Genomic DNA, 22,763 nt, shown 5'->3' on the forward strand with positions numbered 1-22,763 from the left:
TAAGATCATGGCATCTGATCCCATCACTTCATGGTAAATAGGAGGGATAAAGTTCTAAGTAGTGACAGATTTTCTTTTCTTGAGCTCTAAAATCACTGCAGATGGTGACTGCAGCCTTGAAATTAGAAGACACTTGTTTATTGGAAGGAAAGCTATGACAAACCGAGACAGCATATTAAAAAGGAAAGACATGATCTTGCTAACAAGATGTAAGGTCTGTATAGTCAGTTATGGTCTTTCTAGTAGTCATGTGTGGATGTGAGAGCTGGACCATAAAGAAGGCTGAGCACCAAAGAATTGATGCTTTCAAATTGCGGTGCTGGAGAAGACTTGTGAAAGTCCCTTGGACTGCAAGGAGATCAAACCAGTCAATCCTAAAGGAAATCAGCCCTGGATATTCATAGGGAGGACTGATGCTGAAGCTGCAACTCCAATACTTTGGCCACCTGACGCAAAGAGCTAACTCAATGGAAAAGACTCTGATGCTGGGAAAGATTGAGGGCAGGAGATGAAGTGGGCAACAGAGAATGAGATGGTTGGATGACATCACTGATTCAATGGACTTGAACTTGGGCAAACTCTGGGAGATGGTGAAGGACAGGGAGGCCTGGTGTGCTGCAGTCCATGGGGTTGCAAAGAGTCAGACATGACTTAGTGATGGAAAAACAACAACAAATATTCCATTGTATATATGTACCACAATTTCTTTATCCATTCATCTGTTGATAAATATCCAGATTGCTTCCATGTCCATGCTATTGTAAATAGTGCTGCAGTGAACATTGAGGTACACATGTCTTTTTGAATTATGGTTTTCTCAGGGTGAATGCTCAGTTGTGAATTTCTGGGTCATATGGTAGTTTTATTCCTAGACTTTTAAGGACTTTCATACTGTTCTCCATAGTGGCTGTATCGATTTACATTCCCACTAACAGCGTAAGAGGGTTCCCCTTTCTCCACATTCTCTCCAACATTTATTGTTTGAAGGTTTTTTGATGATGGCCAATCTGAGTGGTATGAGGTGGTACTTCTTTTAGTTTTTATTTGTGTTTCTCTAATAATGAGTGATGTTGAGCATCTTTTCATGTGTTTATTGGCTATCTGTATGTCTTTGGAGAAGTGTCCGTTTAGGTCTTCTGCCCACTTTTTGATTGGGTTGTTTGTTTTTCTGATAAGTTTCATGAGTTGCTTATATATTTTGTAGATTAATCCTTTGTCAGTTGTTTCATCTGCAATTATTTTCTCCCATTCTGATGGTTGTCTTTTCATCATGTTTATTGTTTCCTTTGCTGTGCAAAAACTTCTAAGTTTAATTATATCCCATTTGCTTATTTTTGTTTTTATTTCCATTACTCTAGGAATTGGGTCAAAGAGAATCTTGCTGTGATTTATGTCAAAGAGTGTTCTGCCTACTTTTCCTCTAAAAGTTTTATAGTTTCTGGCCTTACATTTAAGTCTTTAATCCAGTTCAAGTTTATTTTTGTGTGTGGTGTTAGAGTGTTCTAATACCTTTCTTTTATATGTAGCTGTCCAGTTTTTTCATTATCACTGATTGAAGAGGCTGTCTTTTCTCCATTGTATGTTAGTCTTTTTTCTCTTAAGGCCTTTGTCTAATTGCATGAGGCCCACCCACATTATACAGGTGTCTCGCTGGTCTCTGAACCTAGGGTAGACAAAGTGTGAACTGGGAAGCTGGATGAAAGTGCGAGGCACCATAGGAACTACGGACAAGCTTTATTTGCTAGTGGCTGATGCAGCAGCAGCAGGGATTTTCAGGTGGGCTTATAAGGTATACATGAACAGAAGTGGCAAGTGGCCAAGCTGTTGCTTTGTATTGTGCGTGTGCAGTACTATAGATGATCTCAGCCATTACATAATCATGTAACATCATTGTTTATAGGAAGTGGGGCAAAAGAGCCAGACCATTGCCATCTAGGCTACTTAGTATTCTTCTACAGAAGGATAATCTGCTTTACTGAGTCTACTGATTTTAATACTAATCTCATCTAAAAATATTTTCACTGTAATAACCAGATGTGTTTGGGCAGGTGTCTGAAGACTGTGGTTTAGTCAAGGTGGCATGAAATTAGCCATCACACCCTCGTTAATCCCCATCTCTTCCTTTGAGCTCATAGATGTGACTTTGCCCTCACTAAACCACATTTGTGGATTTCTTTCCTTCCCTGAACTCCAGACTTATCTAAAGGGCAGATACAGTGCCTCATTCATCTTTGTAGTCCTCACAAATAGCAGGTGCCAAGAAAGTAGGCAACTGAAGGAACCATCCAGCCCCATCATGTCTGGGAGGGATTCTGCAAATGCCTAACCATTAAGCGTGGTTTTAGTGGGAAAAGTGTTAACTCTTATTCTTTGGTGGATTATGTGGTGAATCAAAGAGTGTAGCACAAAAGGGGTCCTAAATAAGGTTTTTAGGGAATTGTGCTAAAATATTTGGGTAGGATATTTTTTCCCACCAAAATTCAACTGAACTGTGTTTGAGGCTTGAAATTCCTTCCTCTGTAGGTGTGTGCAATAACACTAACATTATGACCTGCTGAGAACTTTGAATTTTCCTGGTGCTGACTTTGTCAGGTTTCTTTGTGTCCTGGTAAAGGAAGCACCTTTGATTTGGGCAGGAAAAATCAATTTTCTCTCATGTACATAAAATTTCTGGCAGAAAGGTAGCCTAGGAATTTAGATCTTTCTCTCAGTCATTTTCAGTAAATGTGGGACAAATGGCCAATAATAGAGTGATGAGAAGGGTTAGTGTCAGAATGGCAAACTGCTTCCTGGTGGGTTGAAATCATTATTGAAATATATATAATTTAAAATTTTAGATTTTAGACTCTTTTTAAGTTCATTTGATGTCTCTAACCCTGAAAAAGTTTAGTTCTCTAGTTTATCAGAATCACCTGGAGTGCTTATTAAAACTAAGTGATCACACCTTGGAGATTCCAAGTCACTAGGTGTTGGCTGGAGTCCAAGGTGTTTATTAATATGCATTTAGTAAATCTCCCTGGGTACCTGAAAAGAGGCCACATTTGGGAAACAGTGCCCTAGTTGTGGAAAAGAGGAAACAAATCCAAACTGTGCAAATCCAATAGAGAGGATGTCAAGATCATTTGAAAAATAAAATTAGTTGAGAGGAAAAACCTGTCTTGGTTTACACTAGATGTTTTAGAGGCAAATTTGGTATTCATTCATCTATTCCATCACCAAGATAATTGAATAAATAATTGAAGCCTGGCACAGGCTCGGTGTGTATGTATAATGGCTGGTAAGGAAATACAGAGAAGTCTGTCCTCCTTGGAATTTCTTTCATCAAGCTGGGGATTAATAACAAACCAAATAGTGAAACTCACTGTGGATATGTGTTTTTGTGTCATTAGTCCTTGGAAGGAGAAGTCTGAGGTGAAATGAAGTAATTTTTAGAGACGCTGGTTTAATTTTGGAGATGGTACTTCCTGGGAAGACTGGAGAGTTTCATGTGTGGGGGTGGGGGAGGTGGGAAGCTGATTCTTTGCATCTTCATGGGGATGGTGACTGTGACAAAGGCTTTTCGTGCATAAGAAGGAACCAAAAATGTCTGAGGCTGCAGAGTAGGGAGTACTGGAGGTCTGAGCAGGGAGCTGTACAGGAAACCACAAGTTAAGGTTTTTAGTGTCTCAGAACTCAGCCTGGCTGCAGCCTTGGAACTGGACAGGGAGGTGGGGTGAGGACCTAGAACAGAGGCAGGGAGATGAGTGTGTCAGGAGGCTGATGTAGTACATGGTCCAGGGACGAGATGATGTGCTTTGGTTTAGAGTGAAATAGACTTGGCCAGATTTCAGAGCATTCAAGCACAACTCAGGGCATGTCTTGAATTGGGTATGGCAGGAAGGAGAGGTGAATGCTGGGCTGTTTTGGGTTATGAGGCTGTAAAATACCTGGATTTGTTGAAATATGGAGTTCTAATATGCTGGCAAATTTGGAAACTCAGCAGTAGCCACAGGACTGGAAAAGGTCAGTTTTCATTCCAATCCCAAAGACAATGCCAAGGAATGTTCAAACTACTGAACAGTTTCACTCCTCTCATACGCTAGCAAAGTAATGCTCAAAATTTTCCAAGCTAGGCTTCAACAATATGTGAACTGAGAACTTCCAGATGTTCAAGGTGGATTTAGAAAAGGCAGAGGAATGAGAGATCAAATTGCCAACATTCTTTGGATTATAGAAAAAGCAAGAGAGTTCCAGATAAACATCTATCTCTTCTTTATTGACTACACTAAAGGCTTTGATAGTGTGGATCACAAAAATACTGTGGAAAATTCTTCAAGAGTTGGGAATACCAGACCACCTTACCTGCCTCCTGAGAGATCTGTATGCAGGTCAAGAACAAACAGTTAGATCCAGACACGGAACAGTGGACAGGTTCCAAATAAGGAAAAGAGTACATCAAGGCTGTATATTGTCACCCTGCTTATTTAGCTTATATGCATAGTGCACCATGAGAAACATTGGACTGGATAAAGCACAAGCTGGAATCAAGATTGCCAGGAGAAATATCAATAACCTCAGATATGTAGATGACACCACCCTTATGGCAGAAAGTGAAGAAGAACTAAAGAGCCTCTTGATGAAAGTGAAAGAGGAGAGCCAAAAAGCTGGCTTAAAACTCAACATTCATAAAATGAAGATCATGGCATCCAGTCCCATCACTCCATGGCAAATAGATAGGGAAACAATGGAAACAGTGAGAAACTATATATTTTTTTGGCTACAAAATCACTGCAGATGGTGACTGCAGCCATGAAATTAAAAGATGCTTGCTCCTTGGAAGAAAAGCTATGACAAACCTCAGTTCAGTTCAATTCAGTCACTCAGTCCTTTCTGATTGTTTGTGACCCCATGGATGCAGCACACCAGAACTTCCTGTCTATCACCAACTTCCAGAGTTTTCCCAAACTGATGTCCATTGAGTTGGTGATGCCGTACAACCACCTCATCCTCTGTCATCCCCTTCTCCTCCTGCCTTCAATCTTTCCCAGCATTAGGGTCTTTTCTAATGAGTCAGCTCTTCGCATCAGGTGGCCAAAGGATTGGAGTTTCAGCTTCAGCATCAGTCCTTCTAATGAACACTCAGGACTGATCTCCTTTAGGATGGACTGGTTGGATCTCCTTGCAGTACAAGGGACTCTCAAGAGTCTTCTCCAGCACCACAGTTCAAAAGCATCAATTCTTTAGCACTCAGCTTTCTTTATAGTCCAACTCTCACATCCATACATGACTACTGGAAAGACCATAGCCTTGACTAGAAGGACCTTTGTTGGCAACGTAATGTCTCTGCTTTTTAATATGCTGTCTAGGTTGGTTATAACTTTCCTTCCAAGGAGTAAGTATCTTTTAATTTCATGGCTGCAGTCACCATGTGCAGTGATTTGGGAGCCCAAAAATATGAAGTCAGCCACTGTTTCCACTGCTTCCCCATTGATTTGCCATGAAATGATGGGACCAGATGCCATGATCTTAGTTTTCTGAATGTTGAGCTTTAAGCCAACTTTTTCACTCTCCTCTTTCACTTTCATCAAGAGGCTCTTTGGTTCCTCTGGGCTTTCTGCCATAAGGGTGATGTCATCTGCATATCTGAGGTTATTGATATTTCTCTTGCCAATCTTGATTCCAACTTGTGCTTCATCCAGCCCAATGTTTCTCATGATGTTCTCTGCATATAAGTTAAATCAGCAGGGTCACAATATACAGCCTTGACGTACTCCTTTTCCTATTTGGAAGCAGTCTGTTGTTCCATGTCCAGTTCTAACTGTTGCTTCCTGATCTGCATGCAGGTTTCTCAAGAGGCAGGTCAGGTGGCCTGGTATTTCCATCTCTTTCAGAATTTTCCACAGACACTGTATTAAAAAGCAGAGACAATACCTTGCTGACAAAGATCCATATTGTCAAAGCTATGGTTTTTCCAGTAGTCATGTATGGATGTGAGAGTTGGACTATAAAGAAAGCTGAGCACTGAAGAATTGATGCTCTTGAACTATGGTGTTGGAGAAGACTCTTGAGAGTCCCTTGAACTGCAAGGAGATTCAACTAGTCAATCCTCAAGGAAATCAGTCCTGAATATTCACTGAAAGGACTGATGCTGAAGCTGAAACTCCAATACTTTGACCTCCTGATGCTAAGAGCTGACTCATTAGAAAAGACCCTGATGCTGGGAAAGATTGAAGGTGGGAGGATAACAGAGGATGAGATAGTTGGATGGCATCATTGACTCAATGGATGTGAGTTTGAGCAAGCTGCTGAAGATGGTGAAGTATGGGGAAACCTGGGGTGCTGCAGTCATTAGGGTCACAAAGAGTTGAACACAACCGAGTGAATGAACAACAAGGGGAAGAGAAGATCATAAACTTGGTTTTTTATTCTGAGAGGCTTTTGAAATCCCCCAGTGTTTGCTGTACAATCCACCCCAATGACCAACCAAGTCTGATTCAACCTCCTTTCTAGTTTATAAAAGGAAATAAGAAATGAATATAATTATCTGATCTGATGTTCATTTTTCTTCCTTTCCGTGCCTCTCACTTACGTGTGTTAACCCCAATTAAAAGGTGAATTTGGAAACAGGAAAGGGAGAAAAGATCAGCTGAGTTTACTGACTAGGTTGTCAGAACTGGGCAAGGTTTGACCGTAGATCATTTGGAATCATTATGAGGTATAGAGTTTAGAACATAGTATGGTGTTGAGCCCTGCTACTTCCTGCAGCTTACTTGGTAGACTGTATGGTCATATCTCATAATTTCCACTTATCATGTCTGGGAGCCCTAGGAGGAAAATCTACCACCCCTGCCCACCTTGGAAGGGGTTTAGGGGTTTTACCTGTGGACCTACATATGGGTTTCATAACATTGTATCTTCTTGTTTACACATGCTTTTCAATTTCCTTTTTTTCATGTACAGAAAATGAAGATTTATTGATATTATAACCTCATAAGCAAGAAGTCCATCTATTTTTCTCTAAATGAAGAAAGGGGCCCTGTGGTTTTGGTATTGCACTACTTCAATAGGATTTCAAAAGATCTTGTTTTAACTTCAAAGCACTAAAAATCTTAAATAACTTTTACATCCAGTAAAATGCATCTCTGAGGTTATATTGTTTACAAGGCTGCTTATATTTTCCCCTATCAGCCATTGGAAAGTCAGTCTTTTTTGGCTCTACTTCTGATCTTGATACTTTCCTGCATGACCTGTGCTCATCCTGCACTTCATGGTGAGATAGGCTGGGATGTGGGATGCTTTACTGGATTGCTTATAGGTGGAAAAACATCTCTTTGAGAAACAAAATATAAAGAAACTATAAGAGATTAAAAATAACTGCATGCACTGGCAGTTGGGATAAATTATGAGCAATAAGATACAAAAGGCCAAAACCAAACTGTCATTTCTGAGGTACCCAGAGCAAAAGCAATGTACTGCACATGATCCCTGCACATAGCACCATCAAAGGGGTGGGCAGAGCACCTAAGCCGCCTCTTCAGCTCCACCCACTGATCCACCTCAACTTTCACTCCATTTAAGGAACTAGCTTACCCCCCACCCCCAGCCCCCTGTGAGTGAGCAAAGACACCTGTTAGTTGTTTTCACTCCTAAGTCAAAGTGCACTCTTCTTATTACATGGCAGTCCAATACATCAGAGACAATGTGTTGAGGCAAGACATACAACTTTATTTGGAAAGTTATCTGATCAAGAAGATGGCAGACTAGTATCTCAAAATAACCATCTTATTTGGTTCTGGATGCCAGTTTCTTTTGTAGACTACAGAGCAGGAAGAGGTGAGGAAGTAAAGTAAAAAGGTCATTAATCTTGCAAATATCTCCGGAATGGCCAGCCTAGGGTAGGGTACGTATTAATTTCTTCTTTTTTGCAGCTATTCTCAGGTGGACAGCTTCAGGATGCTTCTGTGAACAAAGGCATTTTGGTTTAACATTCAGACAGAGAGGCAGGGTTCCTTGAGGTCAGGACATTATATACGCCTTTAGCTTTAGACAATGATTATAATAACAAAAGTTACGAAAAGCAAAGATTAAAGTAAATGAAACAGATCCAACATGGAATCAGACTTTGTTCTTGTCTGTTACACTCCCTCATATTGCAGCATGAGTCCCACTAAAGCTTTGCCTGAATTTGTCATCTGGCCTCTTCTCAATTTCTAGTGATTCAAGGGTCCAAGAACCCAGGTCTGTGAGAGTGGCTTTAATGGCAACTTAATTTTGTTTTTTTCATCACCTTGATTGCTAGAGCATTCAGCTAGCACTTCTGGCACCTTTACAAGCTGATCAGATGGTGACTGAAGTCTTATCTAACCTCTGGAAGATTGTAACTTCCCCCTCAGATGTGTTATTTATAGACAAGTGCTCAACAGATTTACTTCTTCACTTAAGGCATAATTTTTCTTTTTTTGAAGGTGGAGAATTCTATATTCTGATATGCACACACTGAATATTAAGTTTTATGTTTTGGCAATATGTTTAAGCTGCAATTGGAATTTCTGTCTTTACAAGATTTATAACATTATAAGTTTTTTCTTGTTGCTGTGTTAGCTCTGACTATGCAAGGCTGTAGTTTCTCTGTGGTTGGGCTGATTTGAACCGCCCTACAGTCTGTTCTTTCCTTTAGCTGATACCCATGATGGGCTGACTCTGCAAGGTTCAGTCTCATTAGAGTTGGGGCTGTGTCTGTAAGTGCTTGAATGACATAGTTATCCACCCTCTATGTGATGTAATGGGAATCCCCCATGGGAATTCAGAGTAAGGAGGTAAGTGTCAGCTGGAGACATCCTGACTGGCTCCCAGGAGGATTATTATTTGAGATGATGCAGAAGAATAGGTAGAGTTAGTACTCAGGGTCTCCAGGCAGAGGCCACTTGGGGAGTGTGGAGTTAGGTGCTGTTGGTCACTGGAGGGTTTTAAGCATGGTGAGCACTCTTAGAGGTGTTGTAAAGAGATCAGGAGGAAGTGGTGTTGGGAAGGGCCAGGGAAGGAACTGTTAGCAGGGCTCTAAACCTCCTTAATCAATAGAAATTGACTAGAAATTCAGACCAGGCTTTATTGGGGCCCCTGCTTCAGCAGCGGGGAGGGAGAACAAATAATAGTTTCCCTTGCTTGCTCGTGCCCCGATGAGGGGCAAGCCTGTTCCTTATAGGGGGAGAGGATGGGGGTGTGTCCGGGGTCAGGACACAGGTGTGGTTTAGGTGTTTTGTCCACTCCTAAGGTGGTATTGTGTGCAGGGGCATGTGCAGTACCCTGCTTTTTTTTTTTCTGATATGCTTTTTTTTCTCTAGGCTTTTCAAAAAGTGGCAGTTGGGGTTTTTGATTTCTTTGTATCTTTTGGGTCCAGAATTTGCCCCAACTGTGCATGCATGCAGTTATTTTTAGTCCCATAGGATTTCTTTGTAGTTGGTTGCTGGAGGAGAGATATGTCCAGGTGTAAGCATTGCAGCACTACAGCAAAAGATCCCAGGTCCAAACCTGTCTCAGAACCAGCAAAAGAAAAGTTGTATCAGTATTTGAAAAGATTAATAGTGAGAGTCTGAAATTGTGTTGTTCCAAGAAAAAAGCAGAATTGGAAGAAGGATGAGTTGTGTCAGAACAGGTGAGAACCCATACGATGGGAGAGGTGGTGTGGAGAGAGAACTCAGGCTGTGGTGGTTGAGTCTGCAGAGGAGTCCTTAGACCACCATCTGTCCATCCTGCCTCCTGTTGAGCACAAGATCAGGGCAGGTAGGAGTAGCTATGCCCAGTGTTAGGTTCTCAGTGAACCTGGATGAGAGGAAGAGGGAAACAGTTGATAACATCTCCTACCAGTTGGTCTTTGAGAGAAATGTAAGGATCCTGTCTTCCTTTTCCTGCACAGATGCAAGTTATCATGTTCTATTTTTACCAGTTGTTCTTTTCTTTTCCTTTGAAAAATTTTTATTTCAAATTATACATACATAAAAAAGACTGGGGCAAAGATTTATTTGCTTGCCATTTACATCATACATTCTCCCCTAACAAAGAGTTTTGTTATAAAGTAAAGCAATTCTTTATTTTTTGGGGACCCAAAATCACTGCAGATGGTGACTGCAGCCATGAAATTAAAAGACACTTGCTCCTTGGTAGAAAATCTATCACCAACCTAAACAGGATATTAAAAAGCAGGGACATTACTTTGCCAACAAAGTTATGTCTAGTCAAAGCTATGGTTTTTCCAGTAGTCATGTATGGATGTGAGAGTTGGACTATAAAGAAAGCTGAGCACCGAAGAATTGATGCTTTTGAACTGTGGTGTTGGAGAAGACTCTTGAGAGTCCCTTGAACTACTAGGAGAGTCAGCCAGTCAATCTTCAGGGAAATCAGTCCTGAGTATTCATTGGAAGGACTGACGCTGAAGCTGAAACTCCAAATACTTCGGCCACTTGATGTGAAGAACTGACTCATTGGAAAAGACCCTATTACTGGGAAAGATTGAAGGCAGGAGAAGATGACAGAGGATGAGATGGTTGGATGGCATCACCAACTTGATAGACATGAGTTTGAGCAAGTTCTGGCAGTTGGTGATGGACAGGGAAGCCTGGTGTGCTTCAGTCCACGGGGTCTCAAAGAGTCAGACACGACTGAGCGACTGAACTCAACTGAATTCTGTTGTGAATTTCTTCTTTTCAGGGATTCACAGTAAAAATATCCAAGACTACTAGTGTACCTTTCACAGAAAACTTTTATGTAAATCTTATCAGATTGAGTATTTGTTGGGGGGAGAATCCCAGGGAGAGAGAAAACTACTAATGAAAAGTACCAGGCGGGTTAAACTCCCACCATGCAATTTTCTAGTGGTTTCAAGAAGGTTCTGCCTCTTATGTTTTCCTTCATGTTTTTCATATTTAGAAAAGCTTTTTTTCCTTACTAAACAAAGTAAGTTTAGTAAATTATAATTTGTTTGAAACAATTTAAATAATTTAAAGTTTGTTAAATTATTTAAAACTATTAAATGATTTGTCTCCCCTACTTATACTTATCAACAACAAATATGTCAAAGTAGAATACTTACACTTATCAACAGTAGATGTGTCAAATGATAAACATGAGGTGACATTGATGTTCTGACGAAGACAGATTGAACGATGAAACTTTAAGTGGGTAAATGTATGATTGTCATTAGTTTTTTTTCAAGTTCTGAATACATACTCCCATTAATGTTTCTTTGCACTCAAGGAACCTAAGGAGAGACCACTTGTAAAGAAACTTTCTCACTAAAGCTGTGCTCTACTAGCTACCAAGTTTTTAGTCCATCGTGGTCTGTTAGGTCATAACAAACATCTCTGTGACATCACTGAGCTTGTTGTGATTGGTAACTAGGAGAATGAACTCAGTGTAACATGGAGTTATTCTGGTTCTTTGGCCTGGGGCTCTGGTATAGCAGAAATGACATTTTAACTTTTAGAAGGAAAGGGAAAAAGTTCTCATTTGTTGCAGCTCTTTTCTTAGAGAAGTACTGACATCTCGGGCTCTCCCCAGAGAAAGGCACATACCCATCTGGTATGACTCTGTTTCCCAGCAGGTTGTACTTCCTCCTGTACTCGGAGCTCCTCTTTCACCTGCTCTGCTCAGATTTGGAGGTGGATATTCCCATTTTACTGTTTGTGTGTGTGTGTGTGTGTGTGTGTGTGTGTGTGTGTGTGTGCATTTTTAACATCTGCTGAAGTAGCCTCCACTGAACATTGAGTTGCCTGTTCATGGGCTGTCCAGGTTATCTCTGTAGGTACAAGTTTTTTTTTGTTTTTTGTTTTAAACTTATTTATTTTTAACTGAAGGATAATTGCTTTACAGTATTGCATTGGTTTCTACCAAACATCAACATGAATCAGCCATAGGTTTACCCATGCTCCTCCCACTTGAACATCCCTCCCACATCCCTCCCCATCTCACCCCTCTAGGTTGTTACCCAGCCCCTGATTAGAGTTCCCTGAGTCTAAAGCAAATTCCCATTGGCTATCTCTTTTACATATGGTAATGTATGCTTCCATTTTACTCTCCCCATACATCCCTCTCCTTCCTCTCCCACTTGCCTTGTCCGTAAGTCTGTTCTCTATGTGTCTTTATTGCTGCTCTGCAAATAGGTTAATCTCAATTATCTTTCTAGATTCCACATATGTGCATTAGTGTTTGATATTTGTTTTTCTCTTTCTGACATAATTCACTCTGTATAATAGGCTCTAGTTCATCCACCTCATTAAAGGGAAAGGGAAGTCACTCAGTCATGTCTGACTCTTTGCGACCCCATGAGCTGTAGCCTACCAGGCTTCTCCATCCATGGAATTTTCCAGGCAAGAGTACCGGAGTGGGTTGCCATTTCCTTCTCCAGGGGATCTTCCTGACCCAGGGATTGAACCTGGGTCTCCTGCATTGCAGGCAGACGCTTTACCATCTGAGCCACCAGGGAAGCCCATCCACCTCATTAGGGCTGACTCAAATGCATTCTTTTTAGTGGCTGAGTAATATTCCATTGTATATATGGACCACCACTTCTTTTTTTGTTTAGTTATTTATTTTAATTGGAGGCTAATTACTTTATAATATTATAGTGGTTTTTGCCATACATTGACATGAATCAGCCATGGGTGTACATGTGTTTCCCATCCTGACCCTCCCTCCCACCTCCTTTCCCATCCCATCCCTCAGGGCCATCCCAGTGCACCAGCCTTGAGCACACTGCCTCATGCATAGAACATGGAATGGTGATCCGTTTCACATATGGTAATATACATGTTTCATAGCTATTCTCTCAAATCATCCCACTCTCGCCTTCTCCCACAGAGTCCAAAATTTACATCTGTGTCTCTTTTGCTGTCTCAAATATAGGGTCATCGTTACCATCTTTCCAAATTCCATATATGTGTGTTAATATACTGTATTGGTGTTTTTCTTTCTGACTTACTTCTCTCTGTATAATAGGCTCCAGTTTCATCCACTTCATTAGAACAGATTCAAATGCATTCTTTTTAATGGCTGGATAATATTCCACTGTATATATGTACCACAGCTTCCTTATCCATTTGTCTGCTGATGGGCATCTAGGTTGTTTCCATGTACTAGCTATTGTAAACAGTGCTGTGATGAACACTGGGGTACATATGTCTCTTTCAAATCTGGTTTGTTCTATTTCTGTGAAAAAATACCATTGGTAGCTTGATAAGGATTGCATTGAATCTATAGATCGCCTTGGGTAGTATACTCATTTTCACTATATTGATTCTTCCAATCCATGAATATTGTATATTTCTCCATCTATTTGCGTCATCTTTGATTTCTTTCATCAGTGTTTTATAGTTTTCTATATATAGGCCTTAGTTTCTTTAGGTAGATTTATTCCTAAGTGTCTTATTCTTTTCATTACAATGGTGAATGAGATTTTTGCCCTAATTTTTCTTTCTGTTTTCTCATTGTTAGTGTATAGGAATGCAAGGATTTCTGTGTGTTAATTTTATACCCTGCAACTTTTCTATATTCATTGATTAGCTCTAGTAATTTTCTGGTGGTGTCTTCAGGGTTTTCTATGTGGAGGATTATGTCATCTGCAAGCAGTGAGAGTTTTTCTTCTTTTCCAATCTGGATTCCTTTTATTTATTTTTCTGCTCTGATTGCTGTGGCTAAAACTTCCAAAACAATGTTGAATAATAGTGGTGAGAGTGGGCACCCTTGTCTTGTTCCTGACTTTAGGAAAAATGCTTTCAATTTTTCTCCATTAAGGATAATGTTTGCTATGGGTTTATCAGGTTTTTTTTTTTTTTAATCATAAATAGATGTTGAATTTTGTCAAAGGCTTCCTCTGCATCTATTGAGGTAATTATATGTTTTTTTTTAATCTTTCAGTTTGTTAATATGGTGTATCACATTGATTGATTTATGAATACTGAAGAATCCTTGCATCCCTGGGATAAAGCCCATTTGGTCACGATGTATGATCTTTTTAATATGTTGTTGGATTCTGTTTGCTAGAATTTTGTTGAGGATTTTTGCATCTATCTGCATCAGTGATATTGGCCTGTAGTTTTCTTTTTTGTGGCATCTTTGTCTGGTTTTGGTATTAGGGTGATGGTGGCCTCATGGAATGTGTTTGGAAGTTTACCTTTGTCTTCAATTTTCTGGAAGAGTTTGAGTAGAATAGGTGTTAGCTCTTCTCTAAATTTTTGGTAGAATTCACCTGTGAAGCCATCTGGTCTTGGGCTTTTGTGTGTGGGAAGATTTTTGATTACAGTTTCAATTTCTGTGCTTGTGATGGGTCTATTAAGATTTTCTATTTCTTCCTGGTTCAGTTTTGGGAAGTTATACTTTTCTAAGAATTTGTCCATTTCTTCCAAGTTGTCCATTTTATTGGCATATAGTTGCTGATAGTAGTCTCTTGTGATCCTTTGTATTTCAGAGTTGTCTGTTGTGATCTCTCCATTTTCATTTCTAATTTTGTTGATTTGGTTCCTCTCCCTTTGTTTCTTATTGGGTCTGGCTAACGGCTTATCAATTTTATTTACCTTTACAAAAAACCAGCTTTTAGCTTTGTTGATTTTTACTACAGTCTCTTTAGTTTCTTTTGCATTTATTTCTGCCCTAATTTTTAAGATTTCTTTCCTTCTACTAAACCTGGGGTTCTTCATTTCTTCCTTCTCTTGTTGCTTTAGGTGTAGAGTTAGGCTATTTATTTGACTTTTTTCTTGTTTCTTGAGGTAAGCCTGTATTGCTATGAACCTTCCCCTTAGCACTGCTTTTAAAGTGTCCCATAGGTTTTGGGTTGTTGTGTTTTTATTTTCATTCATTTCTATGCATATTTTGATTTTTTTATGATTTGTTGGTTATTCAGAAGCGTGTTATTTAGCCTCCATATGTTGGAATTTTTAATAGTTTTTTCCTGTAATTGAGATCTAATCTTACTGCATTGTGGTCAGAAAAGATTACTGGAATGATTTCAATTTTTTTGAATTTACAAAGGCTAGATTTATGGACCAGGATATGATCTATTCTGGAGAAGGTTCCATGTGCACTTGAGGAAAAGGTGAAGTTGATTGTTTTGGGGTGAAATGTCCTATAGATATCAATTAGGTCTAGCTGGTCCATTGTGTCATTTAAAGTTTGTGTTTCCTTGTTAATTTTCTGTTTAGTTGATCTGTCCATAGGTGTGAGTGGGGTATTAAAGTTTCCCACTATTATTGTGTTATTGTTAATCTCACCATTCATGCTTGTTAGCATTTGCCTTACATATTCTGGTGCTCCTATGTTGGGTGCATATATATTTATAATTGTTATATCTTCTTCTTGGATTGATACTTTGATCATTATGTAGTGTCCTTCTTTGTCTCTTTCCACAGCCTTTAGTTTGAAGTCTATTTTATCTGATATAAGTATTGCAACTCCTGCTTTCTTTTGGCCTCCATATACGTGGAATATTTTTTTCCAGCCCTTCACTTTCAGTCTGTATGTGTCCCTTGCTTTGAGGTGGGTCTCTTGTAGGCAGCATATATAGGGGTCTTGCTTTTGTATCCATTCAGCCAGTCTTTGTCTTTTGGTTGGGGCATTCAACCCATTTACATTTAAGGTAATTATTGATAAGAATGGTCCCTTTGCCATTTGCTTTGTTGTTTTGGATTCACGTTCATACACATACACACTTTCTGTGTTTCCTGTCTAGAGAAGATCCTTTAGCATTTGTTGAAGAGCTGGTTTGGTGGTGCTGAATTCTCTCAGCTTTTGCTTGTCTGTAAAGCTTTTAAATTCTCCTTCATATCTAAATGAAATCCTTGCTGGGTACAGTAATCTGGGTTGTAGGTTATTCTCTTTCATTACTTTAAGTATGTCCTGCCATTCTCTTCTGGCCTGAAGAGTTTCTATTGAAAGATTAGCTGTTATACTTATGGGAATCCCCTTGTGTGTTATTTGTTGTTTCTCCCTTGCTGGTTTTAATATTTGTTCTTTGTGTTTGATCTTTGTTAATTTGACTAATATGTGTCTTGAGGTGTTTCGCCTTGGGTTTATCCTGTTTGGAACTCTCTGGGTTTCTTGGACTTGGGTGGCTATTTCCTTCCCCATTTTAGGGAAGTTTTCAGCTATTATCTCCTCGAGTATCTTCTCATGGCATTTCTTTTTGTCTTCTTCTTCTGGGACTCCTTTGATTCGAATGTTGGGGTGTTTCACATTGTCCCAGAGGTCCCTCAGGTTGTCATCATTTCTTTTGATTCTTTTTCCTTTTTTCCTCTCTGCCTCGTGTATTTCTACCATTTTATCTTCTACCTCACTTATCCTATCTTCTGTCTCCATTATTCTACTGTTGGTTCCCTCCAGAGTGTTTTTGATTTCATTTATTGCATTATTCATTTTTAATTGACTCTTTTTTATTTCTTCTAGGTCCTTGTTAAACATTTCTTGCATCTTCTCAATCCTTGTCTCCAGGTTATTTATCTGTAACTCCATTTTGTTTTCAAGATTTTGGATCATTTTTATTATCATTATTCTAAATTCTTTTTCAGGTAGATTCCCTATCTCCTCCTCTTTTGTTTGGCTTGGTGGGCATTTTCGTGTTCCTTTACCTGCTGGCTATTTCTCTGCCTTTTCATCTTATTTAGTTGCTGGGTTTGGGGTGGCCTTTTTGTATTCTGGTAGTCTGTGGTTCTTTCTTTATTGTGGAGGTTTCTCCCAGTGGGTGGGGCTGGGTGTTTGGCTTGTCAAGGTTTGCTGGTTAGAGAAGCTTGTGTTGGTGTTCTGGTGGGTGGAGCTGGATTTCTTCTTTCTGGAGTGCAATGGAGTGTCCATTAGTGAGTTTTGAGATGGGTCTATGGGTTTGGTGTGATTTTGGGCAGCCTGTATATTGACCCTCAGGGCCATATACCTGCAATGCTGGAGAATTTGCATGATATGTCTTGCTCTGGAACTTATTGGCTCTTGGGTGGTGGTTGGTTTCAGTGTAGGTATGGAGGCTTTTGGATGATTTCTTATTAATTAATGTTCCCTGTAGTCAGGAGTTCTCTGGTGTTCTCAGGTTTTGGGCTTAAGTCTCTTGCCTCTGGGTTTCAGTCTTATTCTTTCAGTAGCCTCAAGACTTCTCCCTTCATACCGCACTGATAATAAAACTTCTAGGCTAATGGTGAAAGGATTCTCCACAGTGAGGGACACCCAGAGAGGTTCACAGAGTTCCATGAAGAAGAGGAGAGGGAGGAAGGTGATAGAGGTGAGCAGGAGGAGAAAAGGGGGGATTCAAGAAAGGAGAGACAGATCTAGGTTGTACTCTGTTCCCTAAGTGTTCTCCGCAGCCCAGAACACCCACAGAGATTCACAGAATTGGATTGAGAAGAGAAGGGGGAGGGAGGAAATAGAGGTGATCTGGGGGAGAAAAAGGAGAGTCAAAAGGGGGAGAGAGTGATCAAACCAGTAATCACACTCCTGAGTAAAAATGGGTACTGAAGGTTTGATTCTTAAATGTCCAAAATTGATATCAAATACCAAAAAACAAAGGTTAAAAATCTAGAGTAGAGGTTAGACTCTTAAAAATACAATAGTAAAAAACCACAAAAACACAAAAACTTTTAAGAAATATATTTGGAGTTTGCTTTACAAATAGGGTCTTTTTTTTTTTTTTGGCCAGGTTATAGTGGGTTATAAAAATGAAAATTAAGGAGTAATAGAGGACTTTAAAAAAAAGAAAAAGAAAAAGTAAAAAAAGAAAGAGAAAAACATTTTTTTAATTAAAAATAAAAAAAATAGTAGTAAAAATATATCTAGGAACTTCTCTGGAGCTGTTGTGGGCATTGTGGATTCAGTTCAGTTTCAGATAGCTCCTTGTTTGAGCTTACACTTCTCGCTATCTATAGGCCCCTTCTAGTGGAGTCGATGTTAACTACAGGGATTTTAATCTGTTGCACTGGTCACTTCTGAAGCGGTTCCCTTTGTTTATTTGGCTTCTGATTGCAGGTCTCTTCAGTGTCTAATTTCCGCCCTGACACAGGTTGGTGGAGGTGGTCTCTTGTTTAGGTTCGCTTGTTCAGTCACGCTGTGGGGAGGGAGGGGCACTGCAGACAAATGTCACTGGCCTGTGTGGGGAGCACTCGCAGTTTTCCGGCCACACTGGGTTTGCCCCCACTTGGGGCGGGTGTGTGTGCTTTCCCTGTCTACATGGCTCAGGCTCCAGGGTGCTCTCCAGGGAGCGGGCCCTGCGTTGCGTGGACTTCCCAGGCCTAAGCCACTTAGATTCAGGTTTTCAGGTATTCCACAAAAGCACAGACTTGGTTGGGCCTGCGTTTTGTGCCTTCCCTGGTCGGAGCAGCTCAGGCAGCCAGGAGCTTGACAAGCACACTTTCCCCGGGTGCAGGGTGCCTTATCCCCTCTGCAGTCCCAGCCTCAGTTTCCATGCGCTCCAGTCAGGTGTGCCTTGTGTCAGTTCTGGGGAGCTGGATTCTAGCTGCAACCCTCCCGGCTGATGTCAACCATCCAGAATCTCAAGGAAGTCTTTGGTTAGAAGCTGGAAGCCTGTTTGCAGTTTGGTAGGGGATGCTGTCTCTGGGGCCGAGTTTGCCCCTTTACCCTCTCCCCTGCCTCCTGCCTCTGGCGGGGGATCGGCCGGTCTGCCGCCGGCTAGCTCTTCTCTGGTATTTGCTCAGTCCTTCATTCTGGGAACTGGCGGGTAGTGCATAAGTTTAGGGCTTTTCCCAACTTAATTCTCTCTCTCTTGCTATCCCACAGTTTAAGTTGCTATCTCACATTAGCTCCCTCCGATTGCCCTCAGGGCATTCAGACTCGGTCCTTTCCCTAAGCAATGCCGCCTGCTCCTCTCCGTTCTGCCCCCACTTGTTGGTGGCAGATGCGAGTGTCTGGGGTACTTTTCTGCTGGGAGTTGCTTTTAAGCATGTAATCTGTGGGTTTTATTTATTTTTCCTCCCAGTTAGGTTGCCCCCTGAGATTCAAAAACTTCCCCCAGACCCACCAGTGAGAGGGTTTCCTGGTGTTTGGAAACTTCCTCTATTAAGACTCCCTTCCCAGGACGGATCTCCATCCCTAACTCTATTGTCTCTCTTTTTATCTTTTATATTTTGTCCTACCTCCTTTTGAAGACAATGGGCTGCTTTTCTGGGTGTCTGATGTCCTCTGCTAGCGATCAGAAGTTGTTTTGTGGAGTTTGCTCAGCGTTCAAATGTTCTTTTGATGAATTTGTAGGGGAGAAAGTGGTCTCCGCGTCCTATTCCTCTGCCATCTTAGTTCCCTCCTCCTCCAGTTCTTTTAATATGAGATTTACTAGTAGTGATATAATGTAATAATAACAATTGAGCTATATGATCCTCTTTTATTATTTGATAAGGATACTCTGTTTTCATCATAATAGAAATTTCACCCTCATAATCTTCATCTATAGCCCCATTAGGACTTGAACTCCCTTACTTGTTAAACTACTGCATCCTAATAATAACCCCACACTTCCTTTAGGTATTGGACCTTTAATTCCAGTAGGGATTTTATAAATTCTCATAGCTGGCATAAGAAGTTAATTATCAATGGCGGGGACATCTAATGCTGTGCTTCAGGGTGTTGCAGGAAGGAGGTCGGCAACCTGGATGTATGGAAGGGCTGGATGAGGTGGCTGTTCAGTGACTGGGTACACAAAAGGAACAGCATTCCAGGTTTGTTAAGAGCTCATGTTGTTTGATGGGCCCTGAGTGGGGCCTTTCTTTCAGTTTCCCAACAAAGGGGATCCATTTTTATGAAATTTAGATCTACACTGATTAGCCTAATGATTGCCTTTATTACAGCAAGGGCATAATCCAGGTGTCTTTTCATTTGTGGGAGTGGCTTATTAGGTGTATTTTTATTAGTCTTCAAATTTTTCTTCACATGTCCTCTCTTACCACAACTAAAACATTTAACCTGCTGATTTGCTTATTGTTTCAAGCTCATAATGGCTTGAGCCAATGATTGCACATTATAGGGTTCTGATCCAATATCATGACATGCCTTAATATAATCCTCTAGAGGTTTTCCTTGTACTTTAAGAGACTGTAAAACCTTTTGACATTCTGAATTTGTACTATCATAGGCAAGCATCTGTAATAACATATCTTTTAATTCAATTTGATTAACAGTTCTCACCAGATTTTGTCTTAATTGGGTGATAAAATCAGTATAAGGTTCCCCATTAGGTTGTTTTACATTAACAAAAGAAGGATGAGACTGTCCCGAGGGGCTAACCTTTTCCCATGCCCTAAGACAAATAAATCTAATTTTACTTATATGTTGATCATTGAATTGTAGTTGTCTCTGAGACTCTTGATATGCCCCTGATCCCATTAATTGTTCCACAGTAATATTAACAGGAGGAATATCAACTGCATTTCTTTGAGCCTGTTGAGAGTCTTCACCTTGCCACCATGTTCGAAACTGTAAAAAGTCCAAAGTGGATAAGCGAGTTCTAGCAATCATTTCCTAATCATATGGAATGAATCATTCAGACTGAGCCAACCCCTGAATAAGACCTGTGGTGTAAGGGGATGTAGTTCCATATTGTGTGCATGCCTGTTTACTCTCCTTGATGGTTTTATTTATTTATTTATTTTTCATTTATTTTTATTAGTTGGAGGCTAATTACTTTACAATATTGTAGTGGTTTTTGTCATACATTGACATGAATCAGCCATGGATTTACATGTATTCCCCATCCGGATTCCCCCTCCCACCTCCCTCTCTACCCGATCCCTCTTGGTCTTCCCAGTGCACCAGGCCCAAGCACTTGTCTCATGCATCCAAACTGGGCTGGTGATCTATTTCAACATAGATAATATATATGTCTTGATGCTGTTCTCTCGAAAGATCCCACCCTCGCCTTCTCCCACAGAGTCCAAAAGTCTGTTCTGTACATCTGTGTCCTTTTTATGTTTTGCATATAGGATTATCATTACCATCTTTCTAAATTCCATATATATGTGTTAGTATACTGTAATGTTCTTTATCTTTCTGGCTTATTTCACTCTGTATAATGGGCTCGTTTCATCCATCTCATTAGAACTAATTCAAATGTATTCTTTTTAATGGCTGAGTAATATTCCATGGTGTATATGTACCACAGCTTCCTTATCCATTCGTCTGCTGATGGGCATCTAGGTTGCTTCCATGTCCTGGCTATTATAAACAGTGCTGCGATGAACATTGGGGTGCACGTGTCTCTTTCAGATCTGGTTTCCTCAGGGTGTATGCCCAGGAGTGGGATTGCTGGGTCACATGGCAGTTCTATTTCCAGTTTTTTTAAAGGAATCTCCACACTGTTCTCCATAGTGGCTGTACTAGTTTGCATTCCCACCAACAGTGTAAGAGGGTTCCCTTTTCTCCACACCCTCTCCAGCATTTATTGCTTGTAGACTTTTGGATAGCAGCCATCCTGACTGGTGGGTAATGGTACCTCATTGTGGTTTTGATTTGCATTTCTCTGATGATGAGTGATGTTGAGCATCTTTCCATGTGTTTGTTAGTCATCTGTATGTCTTCTTTGGAGAAATGTCTGTTTAGTTCTTTGGCCCATTTTTTTGATTGGGTCATTTATTTTTCTGGAATTGAGCTGTAGGAGTTGCTTGTATATTTTTGAGATTAGTCCTTTGCCTGTTGCTTTGATTGCTATTATTTTCTCCCAATCTGAGGGCTGTCTTTTCACCTTACTTATAGTTTCCTTTGTTGTGCAAAAGCTTTTAAGTTTCATTAGGTCCCATTTGTTTATTTTTGCTTTTATTTCCAATATTCTGGGAGGTGGGTCATAGAGGATCCTGCTGTGGTTTATGTCGGAGAGGGTTTTGCCTATGTTCTCCTCTAGGAGTTTTATAGTTTCTGGTCTTACATTTAGATCTTTAATCCATTTTGAGTTTATTTTTGTGTATGGTGTTAGAAAGTGTTCTAGTTTCATTCTTTTACAAGTGGTTGACCAGTTTTCCCAGCACGGCTTGTTAAAGAGGTTGTCTTTTTTCCATTGTATATCCTTGCCTCCTTTGTCAAAGATAAGGTGTCCATAAGTTCGTGGATTTATCTCTGGCCTTTCTATTTTGTTCCATTGATCTATATTTCTGTCTTTGTGCCAGTACCATACTGTCTTGATGACTGTGTCTTTGTGGCAGAGTCTGAAGTCAGGCAGGTTGATTCCTCCAGTTCCATTCTTCTTTCTCAAGATTACTTTGGCTATTCGAGGTTTTTTGTATTTCCATACAAATTGTGATATTATTTGTTCTCGTTCTGTGAAAAATACTGTTGGTAGCTTAATAGGGATTGCATTGAATCTATAGATTGCTTTGGGTATTATAGCCATCTTGACAATATTGATTCTTCCAATCCATGAACACGGTATGTTTCTCCATCTGTTTGTGTCCTCTTTGATTTCTTTCATCAGTGTCTTATAGTTTTCTATGTATAGGTCTTTTGTTTCTTTAGGTAGATATACTCCTAAGTATTTTATTCTTTTTGTTGCAATGGTGAATGGTATTGTTTCCTTAATTTCTCTTTCTTTTTTTTCATTGTTAGTATATAGGAATGCAAGGGATTTCTGTGTGTTAATTTTATATCCTGCAACTTTACTGTATTCGTTGATTAGCTCTAGTAATTTTCTGGTAGAGTCTTTAGGGTTTTCTATGTAGAGGATCATGTCATATGCAAACAGTGAGAGTTTCACTTCTTCTTTTCCTATCTGGATTCGTTTTACTTCTTTTTCTGCTCTGATTGCTGTGGCCAAAACTTCCAAAACTATG

General features: G+C 40.1%; 1 protein-coding gene and 1 non-coding gene across 2 annotated transcripts in view; one reads left to right on the plus strand and one right to left on the minus strand.

Moving 5' to 3' along the window:
• The window catches only part of LOC122687097 (ATP-binding cassette sub-family C member 4-like), a 330,146-nt gene that overhangs the window by 119,226 nt on the left and 188,157 nt on the right, over window positions 1-22,763 (plus strand). The gene's annotated exons all lie outside the window — the stretch shown is intronic.
• Window positions 12,385-12,457, minus strand: TRNAC-GCA. Its single transcript has one exon. It is a non-coding gene; the product is annotated as a tRNA-Cys (tRNA).

The sequence above is a fragment of the Cervus elaphus genome, chromosome 30 (assembly GCF_910594005.1).
Source record: "Cervus elaphus chromosome 30, mCerEla1.1, whole genome shotgun sequence".
NCBI lineage: Eukaryota > Metazoa > Chordata > Mammalia > Artiodactyla > Cervidae > Cervus > Cervus elaphus.